The sequence below is a fragment of the Nicotiana sylvestris genome, chromosome 9 (assembly GCF_000393655.2).
Source record: "Nicotiana sylvestris chromosome 9, ASM39365v2, whole genome shotgun sequence".
In the NCBI taxonomy this organism is placed as follows: domain Eukaryota; kingdom Viridiplantae; phylum Streptophyta; class Magnoliopsida; order Solanales; family Solanaceae; genus Nicotiana; species Nicotiana sylvestris.
Window position 1 is genome coordinate 66,841,224 of NC_091065.1, and position 8,069 is coordinate 66,849,292.

Consider the following 8,069-nt stretch of genomic DNA (forward strand, 5'->3'; position numbering starts at 1 on the left):
GACTTTTATACAGACATTAGCAAGAAGAATATAATTATTGCTTTTGTTCCTTGGTTTATGTCTAAACATGTTTATAACTATGTTTCTGTGTTGGAAAGAGATTATACGCTCACTAATGGTAATACAGTTAATTCTATTTTTCCACCACACCAATCTTTTCATATAGGGGAAAAAGATAAAATTATTTACTGCACTGCTTTTTCAAAAATATTTGAAAATGATGTTGCTACCATAACTACTAAGAAAGGAGCAACAACCTCTTCTATGACCCATTCTTTTGGGAAATCAATTTCATCCCATTTAATAGATCCTTTGGTAGTTAATTTGGATTTACCAAAGTTGGTTTCTATAAAAATGGTTTCATTCTTCATATCCATTATTCTACACATAGGATTCAAAGTGTATAATGATTTGAAATGAATTCTGTAACAGATGCATATAACTTCTGTACCAGGCAAATAATCATAACCATGTAATTTGATACTAAGTATTAAAGCATTCAAAGAATTCTCATCATTAAGGGAAATTTGCAAATTATATATATATATATATATATATATATAATTAAAAGGAGGGGGAAAAGTCCTTTTCTTAAGCCAAGTGCCTTAAAATTAGCTACATGTAATATACTAACTAATTAACTAATAATTAATTCAGCCATATGGCATAACCAGAAAAAGCCACATATAATTTATTTCTTAATTAATTAATAATAAATAATTAAATCAAAATATTGGAAATAGATTAAAATTTAAAATAAAAAAATATTTCAAGTAAAAATTCTAATACAAAGCAATTTTACTAAACAATGAATAATATAATAAAGAAAAATATAGAACAAAAAAGTTATTCGGTGACTATAGAAGTCCCTTTAATTTAATTGAGATTTTATTCATTAAAATTCAAACAGTATTATTGAGAATAATAGAAGTAAATTTTAAAATAAAAAATTATTTCAAGAGTAATAAAATATATATCTTTTATTATATTAACAAAAAAAGTAGCAGATAAAAATATTAAACAATGTGATATGCTAATAAAAATTTCTATTAACAATGTAATAATACTAAATATTGGTTAATATAATAAAAAAAATACAGAACGAAAAAGTTGTTTGATACCTATATAAGTCCCTCTAATTTAATAGAGAGTTTATTCATTAAAATTCAGATAATATTATTAAGAATAACAGAATAAAATTTAAAATAAAAATTATTTCAAGATTAATAAAATATATATATCTTCTCTTATATTACAAAAAAGAAAGTGAGCAGACAAAAATATTAAGTAATATGCTAATAAATTTTTTATTAACAATATAATAATACTAAACATTGGATAATATATTTAAAAAAATATAGAACAAAAAAGTTATCAAATGATTATATAAGTCCCTTTAATTTAATAGAAATTTTATTATCGAATGTATCATATTGACAAATAAAATGATAATTGAAATTTATTAAAGTAATACAATCTAATTTGTTCGAACAAGCCAATCACATTTAATTTAGTTAATATTTTTTAATATTGATCGTGCATCACGCGAGTACGAGTACGAGTACTAGTACTAGTATAATAATATAAAGAAAGGAAAGAGATACACAATAATATGCGGTGAGTTAAAAATAGAAATCATTGACGTGTGTATTGACGGAGCTTCTGCCGTCCACGGCCCATTGGCCCACATCAGTGCGGTCATTCCACAAAGTTCCAGTGCAACCTGTTATAACCAGACGTCACACATTATTTCTCACACACGTCATTTTCACATTGAAAGGAGCAACCAAACTCGAGAAGGTTCATTCGATTCCTTCTCTCCATTTTTATCCCTCCGTTTCTTATTCTCTATTCTGATCTTTCTCTCTATTTTTATGGCTTTGTATCTATTTTATAGGCATTATTTCACACGCGCCATTTTCAACCGAAAGCAGCAACCAAAATCACTCGAGAAGGTTCATTCCATTTGCTTCTCTCTATTCTTATTGCTTTGTTTCTTATTCTCTATTCTGATATGTATTTCATTGTATGCCTGTGTATATTCCTTCTCCCCATTCTAATCACTTTATTTTTTCGCTTCTATTTTCTTTATGTTTTTCATTCTTTGCTTCTGTATATTCATATTCTCTGTTCTTATTGCTTTGTTTCTTATTTTCTCTATTATTGAAAGAATAAAAAAGAGCTGATGTAGATTAATTTTCACTGTCTCTTTACATTCACTACCATGGCTTGTATATACATCTACCTCCTATACATATACAAAGTGTATGTATAATATTCCTAGACAAGGTATATTGTTTACTATGTGATCCCATACTCACTTTAGTGTATTTGCACTAATACAAATGTGAGCATATGCTCACTCATGTGCTTGGCACTTAACAAATGAAGGGCCCAGATGAGTCAGAGACTCTTTTAATCTAACGGTCAAGGTTAGATTGCAGGAGTCTGTGTGGATGCTTCTTTTGTTTCAACATCAGCATCTGCTTCGATGCTTCTTCTTCTTCTGGGAGCTTCATCCGCAGCATCTGCTGCGATGCTTCTTCTTCTTCTTCTGTTTCAACATCCCCCCTCAAGGTGGAGGGGAGAGAATGGACCCCCAGCTTGGATAAAATGCTCCGATGAGAACCCCCAGATAAGGGTTTGGTAAATAGATCGGCGAGCTGAGATTCGGACGGAACAAAAGAGAGAGATATCAAACCGGACAGAAATTGTTGACGAACGAAGTGACAATCCAACTCCACATGTTTGGTTCGTTCATGAAAAACTGGGTTACGAGCTATGTGGATGGCGGCTTGGCTATCCGAGTGAACAGGCACTGGCAAAGTGGGTGAAGCTGATAGATCTGCAAGCAATCGGACTAACCAAGTGATTTCTGCGGTCACCCTTCGCATAGATCTGTATTCCGCCTCTGCGGAGGACATAGAGACGGAGATTTGTTTCTTCGATTTCCAAGAGATTGGAGCTCCACCAAGGGTGATGAAGAAGCCACTAACAGATCGGCGAGAATCTCTACAAGCCGCCCAGTCTGCATCACAAAAGGCGAGTAGATCAAAAGATGGATGTGCATTAAGAAAAATCCCTTGAGAAGGGTCGGTGCGCAAATAGCGAAGAACACGCAAAGCTGCAGAATAGTGGGACATGCAAGGACGTTGCATATACTGGCTCAAACAAAGGACAGCGAAAGAGAGGTCCGACCTAGTATTTGTTAAATAGTTGAGCTTTCCAACAAGATGGCGATAGATGGTAGGATCAGGCATAGGCTCTCCCATATCAGCTTGCAATTTAGAGTAAGGGTCGAGAGGTGAAGATACAGCAGGACCTGTGCAGTCAAATTCAGCCAAAAGTTCCAAGGTAAATTGCCTTTGCCCTACTATAAAACCATGCTTTTCTCTGAGAATTTCCATACCCAAGAAATGATGAATGTGCCCAAGATGTTTTACTTTGAATTCTGAGTGTAGAAAATCTGCAAGTTGTGCGATTCTGTGGTGTCATTACCTGTGAGGAGTATATCGTCCACATATACAACTAATATGGAAATTAAATCACCTGATCGCTTAAAGAACAGTGAATAGTCATTTAAAGAGCTGGAGTAACCTTTGTAATTCAGAGCCCCAGCTAACCTAGCATACCATTGCCTCGACGCTTGCTTTAAACCATAGAGTGATTTCCTTAGTCGACAAACAAGATTAGGTTGAGAAGGAGTCAAGCATGCTGGGAATTTCATATAGACCTCTTCTTGCAAATCCCCATGCAAGAAAGCATTATTAACATCGAGTTGTGACACATTCCACCCCTTCTTGATAGCCACAGCCAAAAGACACCTGATAGTAGTCATCTTTACCACAGGTGAAAAGGTTTCTGAATAATCTATCCCTTCCTTCTGAATGTCCCCCCTCACCACCAACCTAGCCTTTAGCCTTTCAATTGTACCATCTGAGTTATGCTTAACCTTGTACACCCATTTACAAGGTAAAGCTTTCTTCCCTGGTGGTAAGGATACAACATCCCAAGTGTTATTTATCTCAAGTGCTGAAATTTCAGCATCCATAGCCCTTTTCCAACCTGGATGGGTAGAGGCTTGTAAATAACTGCTAGGTTCTGATGTGGTAGAAATAGATTTAAGGAGATGCTGGTTGTCTATAGAAAGAGCATGGAAGGAAAAGACATTTGGATTGAGAGGTTTGGATAGACAGGAACTAAGGTCGGATAGATAGATGCTATTGCAAATATAATCATTTAAGTAGGTTGGTTTCTGAGTTACCCTGTCAGACTTTCTGACTGATGGAGGTGGAATTGGAATAGGTGTGCTGATTGATGAAGGAGAAAATGTTCTGGACAGAATGGGTGAGTGAGGAGAACATGGAGTAGAAGCAGAATCTGAAGGGGTCAGGTTGATGTTGGTTGAAGTAGAGGGACCAGGACATGTAGCAGAACTGCTAGGTGAGGAGTGGGTAGAGGAGTGGTTAGGTATCCCAGAAGAGTGTTCTGTTGAGTTTTGGGGTAAGGTATCTGGTGGGATTGTGTCTTGAGGAAAGAAAGGGAAATCAGATGTGAGAGGTGAGTGTGAAAAAGGGAATTGATCTTCATGAAACCTAACATCTCTAGATATAAACACCTTCTTAGTGACAAGGTCCAGAACCTTGTAACCTTTCTGATGTTGTGCATATCCCAGGAACACACAACCTTTTGCCCTAGGCTCTTCCCTCTGTTGTTAGACAAAGTTGAGACATAGCACAAACAACCAAAGCTCTTGAGAGATTCATAGCTAGGTTGTGTACCAAGCAATACCTCATAGGGTGTTAATCCATTTAGAACCTTAGAGGGGATTCTATTGATCAGATATGTAGCTGTCAACACACATTCTCCCCAGTATTGGAGAGGCACCTTAGAGTGAAATAAAAGTGCCCTTGCTACTTCCAAAAGATGTCTATGCTTCCTCTCAACTACTCCATTCTGTTGAGGGGTAGAAACACAAGAGGTTTCATGCATAATCCCTTCTGATTCAAGAAAACTTGCTTCTAGTGAACCTTTTCCTAGTTCCATGGCATTATCAGACCTGATCTTCTTAATTTTCAAGTTAAACTGTCTCTCTGTCATGCACATAAATGATTTCAAGACTGAAAAAGCATTCCCCTTAGAACTTAAGAGAAAAGTCCAGGTGGCCCTACTATAGTCATCCACAATAGTCAAGAAATACCTATAACCATTATAAGTCACAGTCTTGAATGGCCCCCATGTGTCAATATGAATCAAATCAAAAATAGCAGAACTCTTAATATGACTCAAGGGGAAAGGCAGTCTGGTTTGCCTAGCTTGAGGGCAGATGTGACACACACAATCAAACTTAGAGGGAAATTTAATAAAATGCAGATTTCTCATTACTGAAAAGGGCAAATGCCCTAGCCTAACATGCCATTGCCTTACAGTAGCAGTAGCAATAACAGGTAAAGGTACTGAAAAGGAAACAGGGGTAGAAATGACACTGGAATTTCTTCCTTTTGGAATGGAAACTACATTTTTTCTAAGAAGAGAGACAGACTCTTTACTAGCTGGCTGAAAAAGGTACAATCCATCTCTAACTTCACCAAAAGCTTGTCTCTTCCCCACTAAAGGGACCTGCAACATACACCCATTAGAAGTTAGATTCAAAGAACAACTGAATTGAAGACATAACTTATGAACAGATAATAAGTTATACTTGAAAGAAGGTACATGAAGCACTCTATGAAGAACCATATCAGGCTGAATAGACACACTTCCTATATGTGTAACACATAACTGGAATGAATTAGGTAAGCTAATGTGCAAAGGTGCAGGAAGAGGAGTAAGAGATAGGAAAGAGCTAGCATCAAAACACATATGTTCAGAGGCCCCTGAGTCAATTATCCATGTTTTAGTGTTGAAAACAGCAAGACAAGTTCCTGTGTGTTGGAGTATGGTACCAGCTACAGCATTAGCATTGATTTCTGATGTTGTTGCTGCTGCACTTTCAATCTGGACTTGCTTGATTATGTTTACTAATTCTGACACTTGCTCCTTACTGAAAAACTGGTTCTGACTGCTGATGTTTCCTTCACTACTTGTTTCCTGTGTTGTCACCACTGCATTTCCCTTTATAGTAGGCTGATTTGTTGATTTTGTGAATTGAAAATCATCTGGGAATCCTATTAGTCTGTAGCAATCTTCCCTTACATGCCCTTGTTCTCATACAATGACCACAACTCACATTAGGATTGTATTTCGCCTTCCTTTTGAACTTTTGTTGCATGTTCTGAAAGTTCCCCTGTTTCTGAGGAGTTCCCCATGATTTCTGAATATTGTTTCTTTGATTAAACTTCCCTTGAGCTCCTACCATAAAAGATGCACCATCTGTTGGATATTGTGGGCTAACAAACATTTCCCTCTGACTTTCATCTTGCAGGAGGATGGAATAGGCATGATCCATACTTGGAAGAGGGCTTATCATGAGAATATTGCCTCTTGCAGGTGCATACACATCATTCAGTCCCATTAGAAATTGGATGACTCTCTGATCCTCCAGGAACTTGGCTACTTTCTTCTTCCCTTCACACACACAGGTACAAGTGCACCTTAAATGTGAGTTCAGGGAATCTAACTCATCCCATAATTTTTTCAGAGTTGTGAAGTATGCTGCAATATTGCTATTTCCCTGAACTGTCTTAGCAACTTCCTTTTGTAGGTGATAGAGTTTGGCTCCATTGGATTGTCCAAACCTATGCTCAAGACTACTCCAAAGTTCTTTTGCAGATTTGGAATAGATTACACTGTCTCCTATCTCTTTAGTTAGAGAATTTAAAAGCCATGAGGTTACCATGTCATTGCACCTACTCCATTGTGCATGATCCTTTGAATCCAAGGCAGGTTCATCACAAATCCCATTGATGAATGCCAACTTGTTTTTGGCTGATAATGCAATGAGTATTGACCTTCTCCATCCTGGGAATCCTCTTCCATCAAAAGGTGAGGTCACAAGAGTCATCCCGGGAGCATCTGAAGAGTGAAGAAAATAGGGATGGTTGGTGTCATGACTGACTGCTTGACTGGTTGATGTTACTGAAGAATCTGTTCCAGTCATGGTGATAGAGCAAGTTGAGTTCAAGGAGGAAAATTAGAAGATGAAGTTGAAGGATAGAGCAGAGGTCTGCTCTGATACCATGAAAGAATAAAAAAAGAGCTGATGTAGATTAATTTTCACTGTCTCTTTACATTCACTACCATGGCTTGTATATACATCTACCTCCTATACATATACAAAGTGTATGTATAATATTCCTAGACAAGGTATATTGTTTACTATGTGATCCCATACTCACTTTAGTGTATTTGCACTAATACAAATGTGAGCATGTGCTCACTCATGTGCTTGGCACTTAACAAATGAAGGGCCCAGATGAGTCAGAGACTCTTTTAATCTAACGGTCAAGGTTAGATTGCAGGAGTCTGTGTGGATGCTTCTTTTGTTTCAACATCAGCATCTGCTTCGATGCTTCTTCTTCTTCTGGGAGCTTCATCCGCAGCATCTGCTACGATGCTTCTTCTTCTTCTTCTTGGACAACAGCTTCTTCTGTTTCAACAATTATGGTCTATTTTTCAGTCTGTCTCTCTGTATATCTTAATTGTCACCGTTTAGGACTACTTATTTCCTTTAGAAATCTGTACTTGAAAATTGTAATACACAGCATTTAGTAGTGTAATACTAAAATCATTTATTTTATTGTGTTTAGATGAAATCATTGAGGCAATTGGCATCCATGTCCAATAAAGTAAAAAAAAACTGCTTAGTAAGTACCACAAAGCTCTAAATGAACAAGGGATGCTAGCCCTCAAATTAACCGAATTTAGTTATCACATAGTCACTACGGTCCAAGATGTGAAGATTTTGGGGGGAGTTGCAAATATGGAGCCAAGACTCATCAAAACTGTACTCATCGTTTAGGAAAATGAAAGAGTGAAAAAGCACGCTCTTATGAAAGGATTTTGCATTTTGGGTGATGAGGGGTTTCTTCCAGCTATTTGTGTTGTGTTAAGTATAATGTAATATAGTA

General features: G+C 36.7%; 1 long non-coding RNA gene across 3 annotated transcripts; it reads left to right on the plus strand.

Moving 5' to 3' along the window:
- Positions 1-1,694: 1,694 nt before the first annotated feature.
- LOC104210795 (uncharacterized) lies at positions 1,695-7,336 on the plus strand. Of its 3 annotated transcripts, XR_011402475.1 has the most exons (4): positions 1,695-1,800; positions 1,898-1,955; positions 6,425-6,581; positions 6,704-7,336. It is a non-coding gene; the product is annotated as an uncharacterized lncRNA (long non-coding RNA). The 3 variants fall into 3 exon arrangements; XR_011402476.1 differs by lacking the exon at positions 1,695-1,800 and having other exon boundaries at positions 1,827-1,955; positions 6,425-6,600; XR_011402474.1 differs by lacking the exon at positions 1,695-1,800 and having other exon boundaries at positions 1,827-1,955.
- The last annotated feature ends 733 nt before the right edge of the window (positions 7,337-8,069 follow it).